Source organism: Dipteris shenzhenensis, chromosome 1 (assembly GCF_047967505.1).
Source record: "Dipteris shenzhenensis isolate YYH24624 ecotype China chromosome 1, Dip_SZ_1.0, whole genome shotgun sequence".
NCBI classification, from domain to species: domain Eukaryota; kingdom Viridiplantae; phylum Streptophyta; class Polypodiopsida; order Gleicheniales; family Dipteridaceae; genus Dipteris; species Dipteris shenzhenensis.
This window is the reverse complement of record NC_141596.1, coordinates 10,258,659-10,285,634: the sequence shown is the minus strand read 5'-3', so window position 1 is coordinate 10,285,634 and position 26,976 is coordinate 10,258,659. Positions and strand designations below refer to the sequence as shown.

The 26,976-nt window shown below is 41.2% G+C and overlaps 2 pseudogenes; one reads left to right on the top strand and one right to left on the bottom strand.

Annotated features, from left to right (window-relative positions):
* Positions 1-373: 373 nt before the first annotated feature.
* Positions 374-1,124, bottom strand: LOC147905355 (uncharacterized; annotated as a pseudogene).
* Positions 1,125-1,307: 183 nt separating this feature from the next.
* LOC147905354 (uncharacterized) lies at positions 1,308-3,043 on the top strand (annotated as a pseudogene).
* Positions 3,044-26,976: the final 23,933 nt, after the last annotated feature.

The window sequence follows — 26,976 nt, the reverse complement described above, 5'->3', positions numbered from 1 at the left end:
ATTGAAGGGGATTTATCAAAAACCAAGTGGTGCACCTTAAAAGTGGATTACAAAAAATTGAGCGAGGGCAAAAAAAGAAGCAACAGACTTCAAGCGAAGAGAATTTAAACTACACCGTACAATAAAATGCATGTTATAAGTCAGTGCCATCAGACGAAAAGCAATTCCAGATAGAGGGAAGACATGTGCTGGCTTAGAACAATAAACACGATTAAAGATGATCTTCAATTAGCCCATGGTTTATCATTAATTCCATGTATTGAGCTTCATGTACAACACGATTACATGCTGCATGAAAAAAAAAGCAAAATTGATATACAACCAAGCAAAGCTAAAAAACACCACCATGCATTGCATGTTAAGGAGCCGTTGCTCAATCAAAGTCAGTAACCAAAGCCGAGGGAGCTCGTAGGGTTGGTGGCGGTGTGACAACATCTTCTTCATCTGTCTTGCTTGATTCGTATTTCAGCTTCTTCTTCTTGGGTAAGTTCCACCCGCTCCACTGCTGGAATGACAGCCAAGTCCATCCTATCCTGTTGCCTCTTTTGTTTAATCCCCCCCATACCAAATGGTGCTTGCTAAGCCACCGCTCAAATGGTGCAAGGTTCCAACCAACCCAAAAGCTGCTATCTTTACAAGGGAGCCTCGGTAGCACGAACTGTGCATATATTGTAACGAATGCTGGTGAGTCCGTCGATGTGGCCATGTTGTAGTCCTGATATTGGACCGCTCCATCATGGATCCCCACTGTATACCCAGGTAGATGAGTGGGCATGGCAGGTCCACCACTTGAACCACCAACGGTGCTACATTTATAGCAGCAATATATGGTTTCAACTTTCTCCAGGGCTACCGGTGAGCAAACCAAAGAGCCATCGTTAAACTCCTGGAAAGTTTCTACTAGCAATTTCTACTAGCAACTGATATAGCTGAGCATTATTCAATCCCATGAATGAATAAAGGTTTCCAATCCCATGATCAACCCTTCCTTCAATTAATTCTTCATATGCCTGCATAACAAAAGTTTGTGCGCAGGGATAAGAGAATACTGCCATAAACTTGTTATTCCCACACTCCAATTCCACACTACATGGCAATAGTAAATAGTGAAGGCCAAAATTGAAGAAAAGGAATGCAACAGTTCAGATGACCCGAAGGCCATCACCATTGAAGGCATTGGTTATGGGAAGGCCATCAGCATCGAGGGCATCTTTTCTAATCTGGATTTTAAGACTAGCTTGGAGACCGGGAATGTGAAGGCCAACACTCATAACAAGACCAGGGAGACCCGCTCGGCTACAGACAATATGAGAGCCAAGATTCATGAAAAGGAAGGCATCCCCCCAGATGTCCAAGTCATTAATTTTGTTAATCTTCATGGCAAGTATCTAGGGCCAGTCCCTAAGATTCTTCAAGTGGAAGAGACATGTATGGTCGAGAGAGCCTGTGTGGACGATTACTCGCTTAAAGGTGGTAGACAGTTTTGTAGACTTTACAAACTATCTACCACGTCAAAAGCCTTGATGCTACCAAAGGAGCAGCCCAGAAATACCAGTCCTTCAAAGCCCTTTTTCAACAATCCAACACTTGGAGTAGAAACCATTTTAAACACAGTGTTTAGGGCTAAAGGGAAGATGGTCACAGGTTCTAAAGCAAAAGTGTTCACATTTTGTGTTGCATGTCCCTCAGATTCCAATCATGAAGCCTTGGCCTTTACGGCAGGCCACTGTTTTACAAAGGAGATGTTATCCTTGAGGTACGCAGAGAACAACATGCTAGATTTTGGAAAACACAATTTCTCAGAATTGGTGGGATGTTTTGGAACTGATGTTGGCCGTGTAGAATTCAATACCTTTGGTTTCACATGCTCATTGAAGCCATTGGTGATTGTAAGTGACAATGAAGATATTGCTCTCTTTCCAATGACAAGTGAAGAGATCCACCATTTACTATTGCCATGTAGTGTGGAATTGGAGAGTGGGAACAACAAGTTTATGGCAGTATTCTATATTAATGGAGGCATCTATAACTTCTTGAATAAGTCTCTTTTGACACACAATCGATCTGCTCGATGTGAATTCAAGCACCCATTATGCAAGAAAGTGGAGGGAGAAGGAAAGGCATTCCTTTCTCTCTGGTAGAATGTCAAAACCATCATGATCGAGCAACATTGTTGTGGGATTGATGGAAAGAAGCAAGTGCAGGGCGTGGGGGGTTTTCGGAGGATCAAGCACTTCAATTTTGTCCTTTGCTATAGCCATAAATGTATGTCTTTACATATGTCATACGTATGAAAGGGCCTCATGTTAAGGCCTTATCTACGTAACTGCATGATTAGAATGTGTAGTCTAATCCATGCAATCATGTGGGTTGTACATCACTACAAATTCCAATTTGTGTTGATGTAGATGGAAGAACCTCATACCCCTGCGCACAAACTTTTGTTATACAGGCATATGAAGAATTAATTGAAGGAAGGGTTGATCATGGGATTGGAAACCTTTATTCATTCATGGGATTGGATAATGCTCAACTATATCAGTTGCTAGTAGAAACTTTCCAGGACTTTAACGATGGCTCTTAAGTTTGCTCACCGGGAGCACTGGAGGAAGTTGAAACCATATATTGCTGCTACAAATGTAGCACCATTGGTGGTTCAAGTGGTGGACCTGCCATGCCCACTCATCTACATGGGTACACAGTGGGGATCCATGATGGAGCGGTCCAATATCAGGACTACAACATGGCCACATCGACAGACTCATCAGCATTCATTATAATGTATGCACAATTCGTACTACCGAGGCTCCCTTGTGAAGATAGCAGCTTTTGGGTTGGTTGGAACCTTGCACCATTTGAGCGGTGGCTTAGCAAGCACCATTTGGTATGGGGGGGATCAAACAAAAGAGGCAACAGGATAGGATGGACTTGGCTGTCATTCCAGCAGTGGAGCGGGTGGAACTTACCCAAGAAGGAGAAGCCGAAATACGAATCAAGCAAGATAGATGAAGAAGATGTTGTCACCCTCGGCTTTGGTTACTGACTTTGATTGAGCAACGACTCCTTCACATGCAATGCATGGTGGTGTTTTTTAGCTTTGCTTGGTTGTATATCAATTTTCCTTTTTTTTTCATGCAGCATGTAATTGTGTTGTACATGAAGCTCAATACACGGAATTAATGATAAACCATGGGCTAATAGAAGATCATCCTTAATCGTGTTTATTGTTCTAAGCCAGCACATGTCTTCTCTCTACCTGGAATTGCTTTTCGTCGGATGGCAATGACTTATATCATGCATTTTATTGTACGGTGTAGTTTAAATTCTTTTCGCTTGAAGTTTGTTGCTTCTTTTTTTGCCCTCGCTCAATTTTTTGTAATCCACTTTTAAGGTGCACCACTTGGTTTTTGGTAAATCCCCTTCAATGTAGTGCCATGATAACTTTATGAGCCCTTATATTGAATAGCTCCACAACCAACGTTGTTAGTATTAGCAGAAATCAGAGCCCGACATACATGAGTCATCAAGATTATAGTAGCATGTACATAGTTGCATATGAAACATGTTTCATACCTGAATGAAACGTTTCTAGAATGTGTAGACGTTTTGTACGTTTGAATCACGTGTATTATGCACCTTTTTAAAAAAAGGAAAATTATTGGAAAAAAAAATTTTGAGATTTTTTTTTTGATTTTGAAAAAATCATAAATATGAGGTAACTTTCACGACTTTCCCTATTATTATATATCTGAATAATAGTGACTACTCTATTTTTCACTAATATTCAGGTGTAGAATAATGAAAGACAATTCATGAACTATTATTATGCATCTGAAGTTTCTACTTAGTTGGAATTGTGTTTCTTTGTGCCATAGATGCATCAATTGCAACAAGTACTATGGTGACATGTGCATATATGATATTTCTACATCTGAAGTTTCTACTCTCATTACAAAACAGGGTAATATATTCCATTCAAAACGAATTATACAACGCGTGGGAGAGTAACAACTCTGTTCCTCACCTCAACAATGTGATAGAAAAGCCGGGGGGGTGGTCTATAATGCCACGACATCCCTAGTGGTGTCAAATGAAAAAATAAAGAGCAGTCCTAGGTCCTCATGAAAGAAATCAGTCTCTCTCGAGCTGCTACAGAGGACCCGGTGCATCTATCCCACTGACTCCTAATGGAAGAGATAATCTCAGTCCATATAGCAATCTAAATATCAGCCTCTATGCTACGGCGACCCCTAGGATGTGTGAACATCTCGAGCACCAGATCCACCAAAAAGTGATACTCGATATCACCTCCTAAGCTGATCCCGCTGATGAAGAAGGTAGTGAATCCTGAGCTGGAACAGGTATCAAAAACAAATCCTGCGGATCCATGATACTGAAATCTGTAGGACCGCGCCTCTGTCGAGACTGCATGAAGAAAGCATGATCACCACCCTCAGACTCATACAAGGCAAAAGCACCTGATCCCCTGCCCCAAAGAGCTTAGCCCCACGTTATCGTGAAGGACTCAGAAGTAATATGAGAGAACAGTCGGAAGATCCCGGTCCAAACTACCATAGCACTATGGCACGTCCATAAGCAGTGCTTGCATGATTCCTCTGCAAGCTGACATCTCATACACAAAGACGGTCTATCCATCTGACAAAGCCAAGAACCCACTGGGATACCTTTGTGTATAGTGAGCCAAAGAAAGTGTGAGAACTTCCTTGCTCTACTCATCCCCAAAAAATGAGTCCAATAGCTCAACATGAGCTGCTTTGTGATCCCCTGTGCCCGCCAACGCTGAACTACTGAGGGTAAGTAATGGGTGGCTCTCTGCTGAATCCGATACCCTGCTCTCATGGAATATTGAAAGAACGGCAATGGAGCATCCGATCCTAGAGGGGTTGGCCAAGACTACTCACATGGATCCCAGTCAAGTCCCCTGAGCGGTCTACACTGGAAAATCCATAACCTCCATCTGGTCCCCTCCGTGACTGTCAAATGTGAAGGATCAAGAGACCACTCCTTCCCCAGGCATCCAATCACTTTGGTCCTCTGCCAATATAGACCTGCTCCAGTGGCTGCGTAGGGGTGAGTCTGTGAGAGGAGTCTGCTGAAATATAAATAAACGGAGCCGGTCCCAATCTCACTCCAATGCACAAGCCAGTCTCATCAAAACAGCCAAACCAAATACAGTCAGCCAGGAGATTCTCTTGGGATGTTGTAAGAGTATCCCTCCAAGGCTGTGGAATGGCTCTCATGATCTGAAGTCTGATAGGAGCCACCCGTAAGAGTGGTCCATGTCTAGCAGCGATAGTCTCCTCTGTGATCTCCTGATCTCCCCTAAACCAATCTCCTAGAGAAGACAACCCCTGAGAGTGCCACCTCGCTAGACTGGTCCTGGGCTTTGTGCCAAGAGGGACACCCTGATACTGTATCAATGTGTTATGGAAGAGTGGTTGCCTGGCAATTTCCTCTCTGGAGGAAGGAACTGCCCGAATGAGGTACGAATGGAAAAGGGCCCAAATCTGGATAAGCCTTCTCACCAATGGAGAAGAAGGCTGAGTGTGATGATCCGTCAAAAAAATCCAACCAACACTACCAGGCCACTGACCTACTGCCTTAGGATCACATTGTAGGACTCCATGTACAAGAAACTGCTTCCATGGCTAACCTCCTGGAGTCAAACCTCTGACCAGAAGTTTGACTAGAAGTGCCCTACTCTGGAGCTCCGGATCAAGAATCCCAAGACCTCCCTGTGCTGTGGGTAGGGTGATAGTGGCCCATGAAACTCTCACTCTAGTGTCCTCTGTACCATCCCTTCCACTCCAAAGAAAGTTCCTGAGCAGTCTCCTCACCTGTCTGATACTATCTGCATGGAAGCACCAACATGAAGCAACGTACCACATGGTCGCCAACAACACCTGGTTGAGCACCAATGCTCTACCAACTAAGGAAAGTCTAGCAGTACTCCAATATGCTAACTTCTTGCGAATGCTCTCTAGCACTGGGGCAAACTACTCCGAGGGGGACACATCTATTCCAACCTTGAAGCCCAAATACTTGGTGGCGGTGCCTCTCCGTATCCAAGAAAAACCTTTGTCCACGCCCCAAGATGGAGTATCCTGCTGAGCTCTAGTCCAAATACCCTTCGACTTATTCCAATTCACAAGTCCTCCTGAGGCTAGGCAGAACTTGTCAATGGATGCAACGGTGCAAGTGAGACTATGAAAATCACCCCTAACCGTCACTGCAGTATCATTAATAAACTCAGTGTCCAAAAGCTCTTGCTCATGCCTGATCGGAAGAGACAGCCCCAGAGTGCCATGACTGGTAGCCTGCATGAAGTACCCCAGAGCCTCGGCCACAAAGAGGAGATAAGGAGCAAGTTATGCTTTGCTAACAGAACCTCAAACAAAGCTACTAGATTGGCCTTTCAAAGCTAGGAAAAGTGGAAGTTGTAGCAGTATAGCCATTGTGGGGCATTTAAACTTAGCTACTTGTGGTGTTGGTAGAGCCTTACTGACATGTAGAGTTCAATATTCTCATATGTAAGCTATTTGCATTTTGTTTCTTGCAGATCAATTCCTCTTCAATATTTCCATAGCCTTTCGCAAGTCCTCTTGAAGTCTCTCGGATGTTATTTATAATCACATCCATCCCCCTACTTTTGTTGTTGTATGGTCTCTATAAAGTTATTGCCACCCAAAAGTAGCTTCAATCCCAAAAATGGTTAGGCCGTGCATTGAATTATTTCTTTTTTTCACATATGTGAATAAAATTTTATAACTTGAGGGACATTCAACATAGAGGATGGTTAATGTCATTGGCTGCATTGAGAGTTTGGTTGAGAGGATTTTTGTGGCTAGGTGTTTGAGAGAAATCTAGGTTCACATTAACATGCCGCACCTTAAAGCTCACTCTACTTATGCTTTCTCCATTTATGGTACCATTATATAGGGTTTGTGACTACCATGAAACTGCATGTTTGAGAACATAGTCGGACTGATCAGCTTGTAAATGTTAATGGTTTTTCAAAGTCTCATGAATTACCTTCTTCCCCTTATTCTGGATGGCATATTTGACTCAAGACACAATGAAATATTTCATTGTTTCTCTTTCAAGAAGCATTGTGAACTCTTATAGGTGTGCTTCTCCCATACATGCCATTATTAAATAATTGTTTAGTCAAATCCCGTTGCACATAAACATGCCAAATCACCCTTCAAAGTTGGCAGCTGGGTATTCCACCCAGCTAGGGTCATAGGAGCTACCATATGGCCACTTGAGGTCCTACATGCTAATAAATCATAGCTCTTCTTCCATCTTTCCCATATCCACTTGTAGAGCAACCTCACACTTAGGCTACAATAGTCTTTCAGAAAACTCTACAAGTTCCACATCAGCTATGTTTTGCACAACTTGCACCCATCTATTCTAGCTTTGGTCAATGAGAGTTCTTGCTTTCTATTTTAGCTCTTTGTAGATATCTTACGATTCTATACTTGTCTTTGTTACTTGAAGCCAATGGCACTTCTTTGCACTTTTTCCCTTTGTTTTTGTCTTATTTTAATCATTTAATGTAACTAAAGTAATATTGAATTCTAATAACTACATATATGAATGTAAATGATTCCAAGGCTAGTGAGTGACATCATCCAAAATCAATTGTACAATATGCTTTCATGTTGAGCTATGTGCATGCTAGTTGGAATTAAAAAAATCAACTATGGCTAAATATACTGTAGCCACTCCCATAGTGAAAGAACTCCTTTGGCTCTTTTGTACCACTTTGTCTTTTCAAATTGCCAAAGCTCCATCAATGCTGGCTAGAAACCTAGTACATATCAAGAATATTTGAAAATAGATTTATGAGAGAACACTTGAAACTAGAGGAAAATTGCCTAATTGCTACATATTTACTAAATACCTTTCCCCTTCGTTTTGGTTTTCTTTGTTGCTTCTCATTCTTGTTCCTCTTTCTCCTTGCATGATTGAGTGGACACACTTGGTTGTGCTTTCTACTCCTTGGCTTGCTTGTCACTAACAAATGGGATGAGGCTGGGGGGCAGCTTTTGCACTAGTTGTCTCATTAGATGATAGATGATCATGGTGAACATGATAGAGTTAGACATTGCATTGTTGTTTCCTGGAAAATCTTTTCAATTTCCCACATGAAGCAATCTTCCTAGTTCATATCATGCTTGGTGATTTTTTGGACTTGGGTGAGAATGCATGGTGGTTAGCCATTTGACTTGGAGTAGGAAGGTGAGAGCTCAAGCAACCTTGGTCATCATATGGTATTCCATTGCAATACTTGACTTTGTACAGTGGAACTATAACTTCCAACTGCTCATGTACTTATCTAAATTGAATGCATTGGTTTTGCGAGACTGGCAAGTGGAGGGATGTGCAAATTGCATCAATGTCAAGGTGCACATCCACTGGATCTTCTTCATCATCACCCATACCTTAGATGTCTTTGACGTTGGCTTCTAGCTGGTGATGAATTGTTCTACACTCATGAGGTTATGGCAACATGGGAGGGCTTGGGTAAGTTGTCATGTTGTATAAATATAGGAGCACTTGGGGGTCCTTGAGTTCCTCATACATCTCAATGGTATGATAGAAAACCTTGAAGTCCGCATTGATTTTCAACCTCAGTCAGTTGTGGTACATGTCCACTGAGCCTATGGATCCAATCTTGGGCAAGGAGTGACTTGAATCAGAGGTTGAGGCTATGCTTCAAGTAGAGGGGTTTTTGTAGGAGCTTTTTGAATTTTTTGGGAGAGTCGATTTTGGATCCATGTTAGCCATCTCTGTGTACTCCTATTCTACTTCAGTTGAAGGGGAAGATGTGGTGAGTTGGGGTTGTGATTCCATCTTGAGGGCGAGGTGTGGAAGATCATTGGTGGATAAAATGATTTGGGGGAGGAATGGACTCAGTGAGAAGGCAATTGGGGGGCTGATGGGGGTAGTGGGAATGTTGGTGGATGAGGCTATGTAGTTTGTGGCATGGAACAACTAAGTTCTTAGTAGGGAAATGCACATGGAACCAGTAGTGGAGGATAAGGTGGAGTGGTGAGGTGTAGTTTGATTCTACTCGATCGTTTGAAGCGGATGGCTCAAACAAAGGTTGTTGATGCACCTCTGAGGAAGTCGCTGGCAGTGTAGATTGCTACGAGGCTGTGAGCTTTGTTGTAGGATATTGCAGTGGAGTCGATGGGAGGCCAGCTTTGTGGGAGCCTTTGCTGAAGCAGAGTTCGTTGGTCTCCTTTGTTGCTTTGGAGTCTCTCTTTCTCTCTGAGATGGAGGCTCTTTCTTCTAGTCTCTCAGAGTCCTCTATTCCTCACACAAATGAAGTCTCTCTATCAGAATCTGAACTATCACTCAACAGGCATGAACATGAATTTGTCTCTCTCTTTCTCTCAGCATATCCTTCTCTCTCACTCGGAGTATAAGCGGAATGAAGATAAATCCTCAGAAAGAACTCAAGAAATGAACGAAAATTTCACAAAGTAGATCTCTCAAGAAACAATGAATCGAATGGAAGGAGATTCACGGAAATCTTTCATGGACGGAATTCTCTCAAATGGACGGAAATTTTCTCACGAAAGAGAAAACTTGATCTCAATTCTCAAACTATCACACTCTCTCATACTCTCGCATATGGATCGCAGTGCCTCAACAGAAGGCAACGGAGCTCTGATACCATGACAAAATATGAAGAGGGGAGAGGAGAAGAGTGGAGATGAGGAGAGAGGGCACAGCTAGAGAGCACACCACAAATGACTAACTGTACACTAGATTTAGTTGAAAATGTAGTATATATACAAACCCATTTAGGGTTAGGGTTAGGGGATCTAACCCTTTCCTTTATAGCACTCTATTGGGTTAGTGCTATGCACATATGATCACATGATGGTGTTATGCACACGTGATCACATGATGTTGAGCGTGAACTCTCAACAATACTATGAACATTATCTCTGCTATATAGTAAGCAATATTATTCCAAGCATACTGAATGAGCTATATAGCTCATGCTACGTGCTATGTACATTATCCCATGCTATATAGCACACAATTTATTCTAATTTCTTCCAAACATAATGTAGCTATATAGCTCATATTGTGTGCTATGTACATTATCTCTGCTATATAGCACTCAATCTATTCTCTCAGCCTACTGAATAAGCTACAGAGGTCATGCTATGTGCTATGTACATTATCCCTACTCTATAGCATTCAATCTCTTCTTCCAAGCATACTGTATGAGCTATATAGCTCATACTATGTACTATGTATACTATCTCTGCTATATAGCAAGAAGCCTATTCTTCCAGGCATATTGAATGAACTATATAGCTCATGCTATGTGCTATGTACATTATCCCATGCTGTATAGCACATAATCTATTCTTACAAACATATTGTAGCTATATAGCTCATATTGTGTGCTATGTACATGTCTATGCTGTATAGCACTCAATCTATTCTTTCAAGCCTACTAAATGAACTATATAGCACATGTGTTGTACATTATCTCTGCTATATACTACTTAATCTAATATTATTTGAAGCATGCTAAGTGAGCTATATAGCTCATGCTATGTGCTATGTAAGTTATCCCATTCTATATAGCACTAATCTATTCTTACAAACATAATGTAAGAGCTATATAGCTCATATTGTGTGCTATGTACATTATCTATGCTATATAGCACTCATTCTATTCTTTCAAGCCTACTATATGAGATATATAGCTCATGTGATGTACATTATCTATGCTATATAGTACTTAATCTAATATTTCAAGCATGTTGAATGAGTTATATAGCTCATGCTATGTTCTATGTATGTTATCCCATGCTATATAGCACTCAATCTATTCTTCCAAACATAATGTAAGAGCTATATAGCTCATACTATGTGCTATGTACATTATCTATGCTGTATATCACTCATTCTATTCTTTCAAGCCTACTAAATGAGATATATAGCTCATGTGATGTATATTATCCATGCTATATAGTACTTAATCTAATATTTCAAGCATATTGAATGAGCTATATATCATAACACATATCATGTGCTTTTTGTATGCTACATAGCTCATTATTTTTGCTATGATGTACCTAAGTATCATTGCACAAGGTTGGTTAAAATACATATGTTTGGAGGTTTTAGAAAGTTTTGATATTTTGTATATATTCGCAGGTTTCAGTTTTAGAAATAGAGAGAATGATTGAGGAGGCAGAGGCCCACATGGATTTTTTCTTACAATCGAAATCTAAGGCTAAGTCCAGGCCCCCCATTGTTATTCGTCCACATCCTCCGGTTGTTGATGGTGTGGGTGGTTTGTTTTTTAAGGCCGGTGACTACAGCTATTGCTTAGCCTATGGCTTCCCTTTTTGTACTCAGTCATTTGAGGTGTTTGAATTACAATGCTATCACACGTACCACTTTTTATGCTTTGCTCATGTAGCAACAGAGATTGGTACATGTGTACATAGTGCATGTAGGGAGCCCATTTCCTAGAGATACAAATCAATTCTTGGCATTCCAACTTCCTATAGATCTGGTATGTTTTAAATTATATGTTGTTTTTTCATCATAGCAAGTTGGTTGTTAAATTATTGAAGTTTTGTTATGTTCATGTGCAGATGACTTCTCCCGATGGCAAGCACATGACGCCTATTACAAGTGTGTATTGCGATAATATCCTCAACTATTCCTAGTGTCCATTTTTCTATGATAGTAGTTTCACTATTAATTTTTTCATGTAGGTGAAGGAGGATCTGTGGGGGGGGAGATGTAAGAACACTTAAGAGAGGGAGAAGCAGTGATCTAGACTCCACTTTTGTATGTAGTAGTCATGACAACTCTACATTTGTGGAGCCTCACCACGGTCCAAGAGATATCAAATCCTGTATGGTTGAAGGTGTGAATCTTTAACATTCATAATTTTGTACATGCTCATCTTACTAGAGGATCTGGTATCAGTTGAATATGATCTCCAAATGGACTTTCACACTTAGAGAAATTAAAAAGAAGAAAGGAGGCGTTGTAATACCTTGAAGCTGGAGTGACTAAAAGAATGAAGGAGAAGGAATCGTTATAGGTTGATGGAGATCATGAGTTGTATGGCTCATGCACAAGATGCGGAGGACCTTGGGGAGACTCCTATTGGACCAGTGGAGGTAGCTGATGATGACATTCCCTCGTGTGTGGTTGAAGGTATAAATCCTTAACATTTGTAATTTCATACAATGTTCATCCTACTTTGAGGATTGTGGTATCAGATGCTTATGGTCTCCAAATGGACTTGTAGGCTTGGACAAATAAAAAAGAAGAAAGCAATCATTGCAATGCCCTAATTCCGCAATACCCAACCATCATCCAAGAAGTCAAGGTTCTCTTCATTTCCAATTGCTCTATAGGTAGCATTGTTTTGCACACCTTGACTAGATACTTATTAAATAGGTCAACAAAAATAGTGATTAGCATGCATACATGGATTTTTACAATTCTTGTAGCAATTCCTGGCCGTAATGATCGTTGAACTTCTACAAATAGCTTGGCTCTATATGTCTCTATCACACTACCAGGGGGCACTGGCCAGTCTATCGTATTTTATGGTGGAAGATCTTGTTTCTTCAACACACCTTGAGTGTTTCTTTTGTCTAATAATTTGTAAAAATGGTTGTAAAAGAAGATACCTGTCTGAGCTAATTGAGTTGTAGATCTACCTTGATATTGTAATTCTCCTATTGCTTCATACAGCACATCCAAGAATCCCAAGATACACTCCAGCAGCTGCCATTCTTCATATGATAATGGATATAGATCTGCAAACCAAAACACATTTCAGCTTACACAAAAAAATAGCAATGTTTTAAACTACCATTCCAAGATTGAAAGGTTTAAAAAGTTACAATTGGGCTTGCACCGTGGAAGATAATTTGGATAATCATGCAGCACAAGTTCATTGTGCATGTATACATGCTCGACTAGTATTTCCTTAATACCTTTCTTACCATCTATTGTTCTAAAGTTGTGGACCCTACCTTTCCAAGAGGCTAGAAATATATTATTCGACCGTGGTTTTTTCCTCCTCGTTTGTTGCATCAGCACCCAACTGCCTTTTGACACAATCCTCTTTTTCCAGTGACCATCTGCATTCACCCTATTGGAAAGCTCTATAGATGATATGTATGCGGTAGGCCACCGAAGGTCTTTTACAATCTGAGCTACACACTGCTTTGCATTTGGATGCCCTGGGTTGCCTATTGCCATGGATGATTCGTGAAAGAGAACCAAACTTGGAAATGGGTGAAGTGCAAGCAAGAGAACTAGGAAGAAAAGTAGGAGAATCCTTGACTGGTGAAATGTAAGCAAAAAAACTTGTTTAGGTTAGAAAGACTCCCTAGATTGCCCGTTGCCATGGATGGAACCAAACTTGCAAATGGGTGAAGTGCAAGAGGGAGAATCAGGAGAGAATGTAGGAGAGTCACTGGCTAATAAAATGGAAGCAAGAAAGCTAGTTTAGGTGAGAAAGCACATTTGAATCTTTTATTCATCGTACATGCAAAGGTGAAACACAAGCGGGAAAACTAGTTCGGGAGGGAAATCAAATTTGAGTACGTGATCTTTTTTTAAAATGACCCATTGTCAGGTTTATACAGTTGTACATCTGTAAAGTTTTGTCTCTTTCACTTATTATGTAAAATTATACTAAATTTTCTTATTTTTCCAATGTTACATTGTAATTGGTGGAAGGGGGTTTTTCAAATTGGCCAAAGGGCCCCAAAATGAGTTCCCTTTTTTCCTAATACATGTTGTCAACAAGCAGTGTGTTGTCAGGGTTGAATTCAATATAGAACCACCAAATGTATTCTAGATTCTTGCAGAAAATGGGTTTTTTCCAATAAGTTGTAGAAATCCTAGGCACAACCCAAACTAAAATGGTGCCTCTATGCATTCATCTTGGCCCAGGTTTGTTGGCCCAGGTTTGCCAACCAAAATTCCTTCTGTTGCACACATTAGGAAATGCCTATTGCATTGTATTTTCCATATTGCAGTAGGTGCAACTACTCTAAAGAATTAAGAAACATATTGGAACATGACTCAAGGAAGCAATCAACATCCTTTTGCACCATGAAAACCTCATTTGGCTTATCTTGTAGTAATTTGAAATTCTGAGGATGCTCAACATTAGGCTATCCTTTCCCTCTTTAAATCCTATATCTTTTTAGCAATACTCCATTCATGTCCAAAACTAATAGTTTTGTTTTTATACCCTCAGGGAGATGTATTGTTTGTGGCATAACCCTTATTGGTTCTTGATGATGGAGTGCATGCCATTCAGGCCTCCACAGTAACAACCTATTATGCCTTGACCTGCCCTGTGCATCATGTTCATTCTCAATATCAACCGATGAATCATTCGGTACATTAGTAGGGTCTGCTTCTGCATCATCCTGTGCATCTTTCTCATCATGAGTTGGTGAATCCTTTTGTGCATTAGCATCCTTTTGAACATCATCCTTAGCTTTTGCATCAGCCTCTACATCCTCTTCAACATGAGCATTGTGTGGTGATGCATCAACCTGTACATCCATATCAACAATAAAACTATCTGCTTTTGCATCAACCCATGCATCCATCTGAACATCAACAGTGAATGCTTTTATATCACATTTTTGGGCAACACATAACTTGCCTTAAATATTATTGAAACACGTCAAACATGACAAGCATGGAGAGGATGGAACACATGGTGGATCATGATTCACCAAGCATGGCACATCTTTATTATATTTCAAAAAACTCTTGCAAGCTACATTATTGGGATGCTCATCTAACTAACTTGAAAATAACTACTCGCATACAATGTATTACAATATCATGGAAGTTCATTACCCTTCAATGACATACCATTGCCTTAAGCTCTACGCTTCAAGGGTCTTTTTTCTGTGAAGTGAGATAACGTAATGTCATCATCAGTGACATCTTGTGGTCGAATGGGAGCCTCCTCAGGCACCTCAACTCTAGTGCCCGCCCTCTTAAGCCTGCCAACTCCTCATCACCTCCATCCTCCTGTAACAATTCCTTCTCCTTCATTCTTCTTGTCACCAGCCTTTGAGCCTCTCCTCTTACAATACAGTGTGCTCAAGTGTGCTCCTGACCTGCAGTGTACCTCTCTTTCAACCTAGCTCCTTTAATCGGTATTAGAGCCAAGTTAAGAGATAGGAATGTCAGAATTGTGGGAGGTACAAAGGCTGAGAGAGTTAAGAGAGGAAGAGAATGGAAGAAAAGTACACATGCTTTGGACAAAAGTTTTGACCAAACATCTTCATTCAAAACAAGGTGGATTATCCACTACGGCCCTGCCTTCAGATAGTTTATGACAATGTCATTATGAAATAGTTGAAGTGATTTAGTTTTTTAGGTCTATCATGCTAGTTAAGTATTGGATTGAAACACTATTAATTAAATTGACATTATATTTCAACTTTGTGTCTCAAGCTGGCACAACCACTAAGTCCCCATTTAGAGAAAATGTAAAGTAACGCCTATAAAAATTACAATAAGATTTTCCAATAACTTCTAAAGGAGAAAGGAAAAGTGTAAATTGGAGCGAGAGAGAAAGAGAAAAAAGAAAGTGAAGGTGGATAAAGATGGAGAGTGAAAGAGGGAATGGACCATTAAACATGAGTGGGGACCTCCTTCTACATTTAAATAACATCACATGCTTTTAAGAAAGGTGATGTCATACAAGCTAAAAGACAAAACCATATAATCTCACTTAACATCTAACCAAAAGTTAACGATAACCACATCACTAAAACACTCAACATTGACAAAATACAAGCAATTCCAAACATTTGTCCAAAAAATCCCAACATCCCATAGACCCTTAGCAAGGCCAAAAAGAAAGAATATATAGCTTTGATGTGAACTTTGACTAGGATATTGACAAAGTGCTTGGACCTAGACTCCTTGACGTCTAGATAACTAACAATGGAGAGGGCATGGAATTTATAGGCAGTTCCCCATCTCTTTGGGGAATTGAACGGACCTGTCATTGACAACCTTTGAGGTGGTTGACCAATCAAGTGAAGAGGTGCAAGCCACCTATGACAGACCAATATAGAGGATGTGGGGACCACCTCTTTCCTAGGAAGTGACATGTGTCATGCCAGTGAAGCCATACAGTGGGTGAAAGAGGTGTAGATCACATCTGTTCCTTAGCCTAACATGTGTCATGTGATGACCTCACATGTGACCTCTTGGATTGATGATGTGGCATCAATGTGGCATATCTCCGAAAATAGGTATGTTGGGTATCAATAGAAGCTCTCGATGAGTAGTTTCACATGAACCGAGGGACTATCATCTATGACATGATTATGACCTTCAATCCCCCCTTGATGCTAACCACATGAGACATAGGGATAGGATACAAGACATCACTACCAATGGTGGCACAAGTCTTAGCTATAAGGCCAAAGTTCACCCACTTGCATGCAACAAGATTTCCCTAGTTGCACAAATCTCAGTTATCTGTCATAGCAACATATCCCTCAAGGGTTACATGGCCGTCCTCGGGGGCTGACATGATGGGACATGACGGTTTTCAAAATAGTATTACCCCTCCTAGTGCCTTAAACGAAATTGGGAGTGTCCCCCTAAGATCATATGCTAGATACATGCTGGAATGCACCAGTAGCTTCAACTTTGACAATTCCAACAAAGACTACCTTAGTAGTCTTAACGAAGTGGAGGTAGCAAAAGCAGATGCCATCAACATGTTTAATTCAAGGCATATTGCACGATCAATGGACAAAGGGTTTTAGCACTCTTTGATAGTGGGTCCACCTAAGGCATTTTATCTGCAAGTGTATCATCAAGCGAGCACATCTCCAACTCAAAGCCATGACTCCAATAGAGTTGGGCGGTGCCCTCATTAGCAACACCATCAACTCCGGCAAGGAAGCAATCTATGTTGAGATGAACAGTGGTAGCTTCACAAACCGCAAAACATTCAAGACTGTGCCATGCCTCAAACGGCAAACGTAATCCTGGGCATGAGGTGGTGGCAGCATTACCTAGTGGTTCCAAACTAGGACTAGCAAGCACTGATGCTCACCGTATCAAGTGTGGGTACTTGAGACCTGACATGGCTCAAAGGAGTTGAATAGACTCACTCATTTCAGTAAACTACTAAGGAGCACAATGCCACTTTGTGTACACTAGCAGCAAAGCAAGGCTAGTCCAAACATAACTCAAGCGGGAAGTCCTGCTGAATGAACATGAGCATTTTGTTCTTACAACAAACCTTCTATTGGAGCTACCACCATAACAAATCAGAGGACACTTCCACTGGTCCAATTTTGAATATAAAGGCGGTCAACAATGTGGCCATATAGCTCCAGTTACCACCCTGTTGGACCATGCACCCCGTCTTCCATGTGTAATGGCTCAAGAGGTATGTTGGCCTGTCCTTGGACACAATTCGAGATGAGTAAAAGCCAAAAATTATGGACTAGGCAAAGATTCTTGAATCAGAGCAAATCCTTCTTCATTGGTTCAAACACAAACCATCAGCAAGAAGCAAATAGATTATTTCAACAAAATTCAAGCACAGAGGAATCCACAAGACTGTATGGATGGACAAAGAATTCTTCACCCGCTACCTAGACATTCTCCAAAACTATTTGGAGGGAATGACACTCAATCTACATATGGTGTGGCATGCTCTTGCTAGGATGGCATATTAGTTACTAGGGCACACCCCCAATTGTGAGCCCATTCGATGGGATAGAGACGGGTCAAAAACACAAATCATCAAGAAGAAGCAAATAGATTGTTCCAACAAAATTCAAGCACAGAGGAGTCCATGAGGTAGTATGGACGGACAAAGGATTCTTCACCGGCTACCCAAACATTCTCCGAAACTATTTGGAGTATGCAAGCAATGACTAACAGCTACTTGACAACTATTTAGTTTACTAGAATTGTGGCATAGTTAGTTTGCCAACTCAAGTATGGTTTAGGTTCACACTATGGACCATGTATTCTAGGTTTAGTGGAACACTTGTAGACAAAAGTGTAATGAAGGGGGAATAAGGGGCAAACTAGTGGTACTTTTGTGGGAAAATTAGGGGCAATTGTGGGGGACTATTTAAGTCACCTTCCACCAATCATTGTACACCTTTGATTTGACATCTTATCCAATCTAACCCCTCCCCTCCTGCTTCCTACTCCTTCGTGCCTACTCTCTCTCTCTCTCGGATACAAACACCATTGAAGATAGAAAAATTGTCACAATATCAGCTGGCCCCGACTTGGATGAAAATTTCACAAATGGAAATTTACATGTCCGCTAATGCGGCAAATACATATACCTAGATGAATCCGAGAAAATGCCCAAACTCATCACATAAAAAAGTGTAGTTTATAACTTCATGGTAGTCATCCATGGGGCAGACTGGTCAGCCAAATGCTACTACTGGACCCTGGCTAACCTACCACCTCCTGGTCAGCCAGTTCTGATACAGATGTTTGTGTGTGTCAGGTTCCATGTCACAGGTCATGCTGCGCTACATGATACGTCAAGTCGATGTGCCCAAAACTGGACAGGATGTGCCCCAAGAAATAGACACAAAAAGATGTCAACTAACACCATTCTCTGACACCACGTATGACAGAGGTGACCTGTGTGACACAATGCAGCACAGTGGGTCCTGTTCCTGCAGTCCATAACATGGCTCTTGACACGTCCATGTCAAAGGATATTCCTATCAATTGTTAATTCCTGAACCAGCTATATTACGTAATGACACTAATCGTAGCTCCATCATTGCCTCCTGGATGCAGTAACACAGTGTCTATGTTTTTTAGATTAGAATAGAGTCACTATGTGTGTCCATGTTTCTTTTGATATAGAAAGGGACTGGAATAGGATGTACAAGCCCAATGTAGAAATGACAATGCCACCTGTAAACGTTGACAAAACACCTCAAAGGCACGGATTATAAACACTAGAGTCTTTTATTCCTTTCACCGAAGCTTAGCTAATGCTATCTGTGATTATTTGGATGTTAGCAATTAGTGTAATTTCTTAATTTCCATAACAAGCAGGTTCTCGGCTTATGCTGTAAAAAAAATAAAAGCTCGTGGCTTTTATAGAGACAAACGACATTGTAACAGGACGGAAGCGATTGCAAGCTCGAACACGACGACGTGAGCCATGCCGCTTTGTACATTATTCTGTGTATGTGATACAGCTCTAATCCCAAAGCAGCTGAGAAGCGACAGGAGGACTGCACCTTTCCTGCGTTGTCGGGATCACTGTCGTCTCAGATCTATAAAATCCGATGGCGAATTTCCTCAGATCAAGGTTGAATTCCGGCAATGACAGACATGAAGATGCGGTTGCAAAATTAGGGCAAACCGGATAGTGCTAAGAGTTGGCAAGATGCAGGGACGAAGCTCTGATCTTCGTCTAGACAGCGCAACAGACTAATATACGAACTTTTGAGCTAATGAAGGCGCACTTATCCTCAAATACGCGTTTAATTACAATAACACGTAGCATTGCTCGTGTAAAGAAAATGCCACATGCCTTTGTATGTAGGAAACAAATGATAGTTATAGTAAAAGTTGATTATTTGTACACTACAAACATGTGTCCGTGCTTAAAAGTGTTGCCTTTGCATAATTCCCTAAGATTTTTTTAAGTGGAGGCGAAACATCACAAATGCAAGAATGATGAAAATGGAACAGTGTCAATTTGGACAAAAGAAAGCATCACTTGCTTGTAAGAATTCAAACATTACTTGCTTTATAGGTCACTTGAACACGTGACGGACTTACTAAGTTGCTAGCTTCATGTAGATGCAAATTAAAGTAAGGTGTGTTGTCTCGCCATTTCGGTACTCATTAATTTGCTTAAAAAGCAAGTGCCATTTAGAGGAATTTTATTTTTTTAAGATTTTTGGCCTTGATATAGCAACACTAAAAATACTTAAGCCATGGTTCGAAGCGAAGGCACTTTGGTCTTCATCAATCTAAAGTTGATATATTGCATTCAATATAGTTGTTTTGATTGGATTTTGTGGTGATGATTAGGCAAGTAGCACGCATTTCAAATGTCATCGTGTTGATGCACTTGTTTCATTGACATCATCTGGATGTAGTAGTGACATATTCAAAGAGTTTTATTCTTTTGGGTAATCCCTAGCATGTAGGAACAATTGTGGCAAATTTCCAGTTTCTTTCATGTTGGTTCTAATCGTGGTTACTCATCAAAGTAGCAATGACACTTGTTGGTTTTCTTAAGTGGATACGGAAATCATCCATAACAATTGTTGGCTCATTTTGGTTTGATGTTTGCTTTTCTTGGACCAATATAAAGAGCATCCAAAATGAGTGTTAGTTTAAACATTGTGTTGTAGTGTTTAGAAGGCTATTTCGATCCGTCAAAGGTGAACTCCTTGCAATGATTTTTGTAACCAATAGATATGCATGTTGCCTTAGGATTATTTTATCTTTTTCTAGTAAATGGAACAAGACAACATGGCACTTGAATTGTCATAGATAAAGGTGGTGATAACATTGTCTAATGTAATGTTAGGTAGTTGATACAATAATGAAACTTATATGTTTTTTTGGAAGATCACTTGAGGTGCAAAATCTAAGTGCTTGTATTTCCTTATAATGTAGTGGCGTAAAAATTTGGATGTTCTTATTAAAATGGAGTCATGCATACTTGCTATTATTTCTAGAATTATTAGGAATTGTATGGGATGTCATTGTTTAGACAATATTTCTATTTTGTTGTTTTAAAATGATTGTGTTATAATGGAAAGAAAGTATAGTGTCAAATGTATGCCTTTGTATTGATCATTGTTTTTTTGATAATTTGTAGTTAAGCGGATGCAAGTTAATAAATGGAATGAAGCTACAAAAAATTGGAGTCAATCGAATCCAATACCTATGGGAGAGTCATTTGAGTTTAATGGACATATGTACTCTATGGTGAAGGCTACATTGCTTGGGGTAGGTAGAGGCTTATTTGCATGCTCCAAAGTGGCACAAGGTGCAGTTTTGTTTCCTTATACTAGTCCAAAATATAGGTATGATGAATGGATAGAGCTACGTGGACAAGATGAGAGAATGAAGATATATGCATTATGTGAGGATCAATATGTGACACCATAGACAGATCAAATGATGATTTTAGGTGATGTGGAAACTGGTAATGTGGCAGGCTACAAAAACAGCTCAAAACATTGTAAAGAGAAGACAAATGCATGTTGGGAATATGTTCCAAATTTACCGCCATAGATAGAGGATAATCACAATGTAACCATCAATGACTATGGATTTATTATTACCATAGCTATAAAGGACATCAACATAGGAGATGAGATCTTAATAGATTATGATTTCTAGAAGACATTTGATAGAGAATCTATTTGTAATTTCCAATACATAAATTCAAATACAATGTGGGTATTTTGTATTTTCATATGGATTAGTTTTGTAATTTTTATCATGATAGTGCACAAGTCTATGCTGAATAAATAAGCTACCGTAGCATGAGATTAGGCATAATGACCTAATTGGAATTAACTATGCATAATCAATCAGGTCCTAATAAATCAAAAATATAATGGAAAGACACATCTTTGTTGAACTATGGAACATAATATATGCAATTGAAAGATACACCAAAGAAAGATGGTAACAATCCATTAGTAATTCCATTGAATCAAATAGAATGAATGTTTCTATTAAGCATAAGGCGTTATATTGAATTATTTCTATATTGAAGTTTCATAAGCCTATTTGAATTAGTGCAAGCTTAGCATTGACAATAAACCGATTGGAATGAACAAGGCACAATTAATCACTTCATGAATTCAATAGCAAATTAGCATGTCACATAGTCTTTTGTTGTGCTTTGAAAATGAATCAATTCAATTGAATTATGTAAGCAAACAAAAATGAGACAATCCATTTTGTAGTTTCGATAGGACTCCATTTTATTGTTGTAGATACATTTACAGTTTCTTTCTTGTTTTTTTCGAGAAAATGACTTCTATTAAGTATGAAAAAACCATCGTGGGAGAGAACTTTGAACGGAAATACACCATGCATAGCATGAAATAAGGACCCTCAAAGGTCTAAAGAAACTTCTCAACTAGAGAAGGAGAATAACTAGGAGTGTGGTTGGAAGTGCCAAGTCAATCCTGTGCCTAAAACTGAAAAGAAAGGTGAGTCCTTCCATGCCTTAAGGAATCAGGATCTCTTGGTGCGAGCGGCCCGAGAGTTTCCTTGCACACTAGCCCAAATGGCCATCAAAGTGTGGACACTATCTGTCCAGATACTGGCAAAGATCGTAAACGGGTGAACCTATGTGCCATCCAGAGTCTCTGTGTATCTAGCTCTCTAGATATGCCATGCAATGATGCTTGCCAGGATCTCCCACGGAGTGTCCACAGAACCAGGAGCTCTCCTAAAGGGAGAGGCAGGAACCATATCCAAAGAGCAAATCTACACATCCTACCTATATCCTGAGTGCCCAGGAAGAGTCATGTCTCTCATTAAAAACTTGAGGTTCAGAGAAGGAGAGGCTTGCATGCATTCCCATAAACAATGCTAAATGGTCTCCATTGCCGAAGAGCATAATGGACAAGAAGCATCAACCCCAAATCTAGATCTCCAAAGGTTCACTGCAATCCCACCATGAATGAGGAGCCATAAAAATAAAGTGATTTTCCTGTTTCTGTAGGACTTCCAGAGCCTCCTCCAAAAGATGCCCTGTAAATCAATAGAAACTTGAAAATTCTCCCAGTGAGGAGCTTTAGAGGGCCTCTAGTCTCTGTGGCTCATCTGAAACTTCCTGGCATTACTCACCATGAAGTCGAAGAAGGGGATGGACTTCTCCCTGTTCCCTACATCTATCCACCTCCACTTCCCAGGGTCCCATTGCAGAAATTTTATAGGAGAACCTCCATAAAGCCAAGCCTCCAAGAACCACTCGCAAGTAGGACGGGGTCAGGATCTATATACCAAGAAGAAAATGCACCATACTCCCGATGGCCTACAACCCTGACTAGCTGAACTGGAGCATCCAAAAGGGCCTCATCTGTGAGCCTAGAGAGCATGCCTCTTGAGTGCATATCAAAAATAATATCTGCATGGTTTGTGCGTAATGCTATGACCTAAAGAGGAACACCTGTGCCCGAGAAAACTCCAAGCCAAGGATTGCTCGAGGGGGGCAAACCATCTGTATCAAGCCAGTCACCTGGTATAGCGGCATCAATTTGCTGAATTCTCCTAACACTTTTCCTTAAGTGACCAACAACCTGAAGCTTCCAATCTTCTGAAAGCTCTTTGAAGTTCTTCCAATGTCCCAAGAAAGAGGCAGGACCCCTTTCCCACCTGAACCACTACATATAACGTGAAGTGCCAAGAGGTCTGCCCAACTCATCTAGTATACTCTCATTCCACATGAGTGGCTGCCTATCAAATTCCTCCCGAGAGGATGGGAGAATCCTCCGAAGAGATCCCCTGAAACAAGACCAAGCTTTCAAGATAGTAGTCGTGAGAGAGGAAGAGGGGGATCGGAGTCGGGCTGAGGTAAAGATCCATCTTATGTTATCCCTCCAATCACCACCAAAAGAAGGGGAGCAAGACTGGATGCATCTGACAAAAAAATCTTTCCATGGCTCTTGCCCAGGCATAAGTCCTCTTACCACCATCTTGCATCACAAGGCCTTGCATTGCAATTCAGTATCAATAATATTAAGGCCCCCCTCCTTCGTGGGTAGAGTTAAGGTCTCCCAAGCAACCCTGGCTATAACATCTGCTGTACCCTCTAGACCACTCCATAAAAAATTTCGGATAGGTCTCTTAAGCTAAGTGATACAATCTCTTGACTGGCACCAACAAGAGCAAATAAACCAGGGAGAGGCCAGTAACACCTGCTTAACAACCACCACTCTCGAGGCAAGGTCAAGCTGAGTAGAGGCTGAGTAGTACTCTAAAAAATGAGCTTCCTTCTAATGCTTTCCAAGACCGGGGCAAATTGTTGCGAAGGGGTGATATCCAATCCAACCTGGCATCCCAAATATCTGATCGGAACACCTCTCTGGATCCAATTAAAGCCAACATCAGCTCCCCAAGCTGGGATATCCTCCTCAGAGATCCAAAAACCATTGGATTTGCCCCAGTTTATGTGTGCCCCCGCTGCCAAACAGAAAAGATCCAAGGCTGCCTTAAAGGAATCAAGCGTCTGAGGAGTAGCATGCAAAAAAACAGTCGTGTCATTTGTTAACTCACTATCCAGGAGCTCCTCTTCTGGCCTCAGGGGAAGGCTCAGGCCAAGGATATCAGCTTGAGATCTAATGAAGATACTCATAGCTTCCGCCGCCACAAACAAGATGAGGAAGGGGGCAAGAGGGCATCCCTGCCGGATAGATCTGGAAATCAGAAATCTCTCCCCCGTGGCACCACCAATAAGCACCTGACTGTGGGCTGATCTGTATAGGGCTGAAACCCCTCTGATTCAAGCATTTGTGAAACCGAAACGGTGAAGGGTACCCTCTAGAAAATCCCAATCCACCCTGTCATAAGCCTTCTCAAAGTCCAGGAGAAGTATGCCAAGCTTTTGGTTGCTCTGTGCAGCCCACTTAGATGCTTCCCAGAATGAGAAGATATTATAAAAAATGCTCCTTCCATGCACAAAACTTGTCTGCATGTTATGAATAAGATCAGGAAGGGCTGAAGACGCAAGCTAATTGTTTTAGTCAAGATCTTATAAACAGTGCTCAAAAGCGTGATGGGCCTCCAGTTGGAAATTAAATTTTTGCAGGCTCCCTTTGGAATGAGATGAATAAGACCCTCCGTCAAGGAATCTGGCATCACACCACTGTCCCAAACCTCCTGCAAGGCTGAAGTAATATCATCCCCAATGTTGTCCCAAAAGGTGATGAAGAAAGTTGTGAGTCCATGGGCATCTGCCTCTATGAAGAGCACAAAGTGCAGTCTTGAATTCAACTTTGGTAAAAGGTGCATCCAGAGAACCATGCATAGCTGAATCACGGAATCGAATGTCCCACAACAAATCTAGCATCAGTGGGAGGATCTGCTGATAGAAGTGAGGCATAAAAATATGAGGCAATGCACAAAACAACATCATGGTTAGATTGTAGAACACCATTTGAGTCAATAAGCTGAGACATCTTCTCCCTACTCTGCCTGGGGCCAAGAGAGGAGAAGAAGTGCTTAATGACTCTACCACCCATCTGTGTCCAAAAGGACTCTCTAGCATGAAAGGTATACTGTGCTCTCTGATCAAACAATGTCTGCTAATAAGCCCTTGCGGCTGCAAGGCGCTCCTGAATCCAAGCATCAGTAGGCCTCTTCTACTCTTCCCTCTGTAGGGCTGCCAACTAGTGACGAAGACCTAACTCTCGGGTGTGAACCTCCTGCCTCCTGGCTCTAATAACAAAATGATAATGATCACTAACATCAGAAATGGCAGAGGCAAGAGATGACAGAACGGGCATTCCGCCCTGAAAACAAGACACCCAAGTCTGTCTAACTGCATCTGAGAGTCCCTCCTCTCTATAAATGGCATCTGGGATCTTGAGGCTGGCTGAGTGTCCCCTAGGGTGAGGATCTGAGATCACGAAAGTCACTGGGAAGTGATCTGAAGTGGAAACACCAGGGGCAATAGCAATCGAACCACCTCTGTCTAAAGCCCAATCCCCAGCATAGAATCTGTCAATCCGTGCATGGATAGGCATATGTTGTCTCCTGTTTGACCAAGAATACAGGAGTGAGTGTGCCTGAGCGGTATATGCATCATCTAGCCAAACATCTCTGCCACTGAAATGAAAAAGAAAAGCATCCCAAGCTACTCTCTCAAGTGGATGAGTACCACCTTCTCTACCTCCTTTCTTATCCGAAGGTAGTTCCACCATGTTAAAGTCTCCATCAATGACCCATGAATCTGCAATGGGGGCCCAAGAGAGAAGTTCCTTCCAAAAAAGGATACGATCACCTTTATTATTGGGGGCATAAAGGTTGAGAAGACCTATCTTACGCCCCCCAACCAATATGAGAATCCACTGTGCCCTGGAAGGAATGATGATACCATGACCAATCACCATGGGGAGAAAAGAAACCGAAACTGAAATGCAAGTACCTCCCCTAGTTGCTTGGACACCATCTGTGTGCACTTGGGAAGCACCGCCATGGTCTCCCCATCGTGAATCTTCCATTAAATGCATGATGAAGGCCTAGTTTGTGTTGTGTTTTATGGATGCCCTGTGGATGTTAACAAAGGGATAGAAATCGTTATGCGGGAATTTTCTCGCCTCACATCAAATAAGACAGTATTATAAAACCTTGCTAAGGTGTAGGAGAAAAGTTTCTTGCTCCTCTTCGCTTAAAAACAGCTCACAAATTTTACAGGTTTAAAAAAAAGCTCAAACAGGAAAGCTGGCAGAATAATCAACCTCTTGATGAGGAAGGAGCGAGCGATAGCGGGGTGTCTTTTAAGGATGTTAGGAGGCTAGCTACGAGGTGGAGTGGGTCAATTTTCTTTTTTGTTTCATGGATTTTGAGCGGTTGCTCGAACTCCATGGCATGGTCTTCCTCGATCTCTGGTTCTTTGCCCTTGGCTTCGTGGCTAGCCTACTGTGACTTAGCCTCTTCGCTTTCCTTACATTCTTGTGCTACTTTGGCCCGTGCCTTGGACTCTTTTGTGATTTCAGCCCAGTTCTTGGTGGCCTCTTCCTCTTCTTGTTTTCTTTTTTTGTCTTTGGCCTAGCTGCTTTCAGCCTCCTATTCCTACAGTCGTGTCTCTAGCATTTGTCAGGCCTCTTTGTATGCAGCTGTTGATGCTGCCTGAATTTGCCTCAATGTTTTATCAGCCAAACCATAATGATA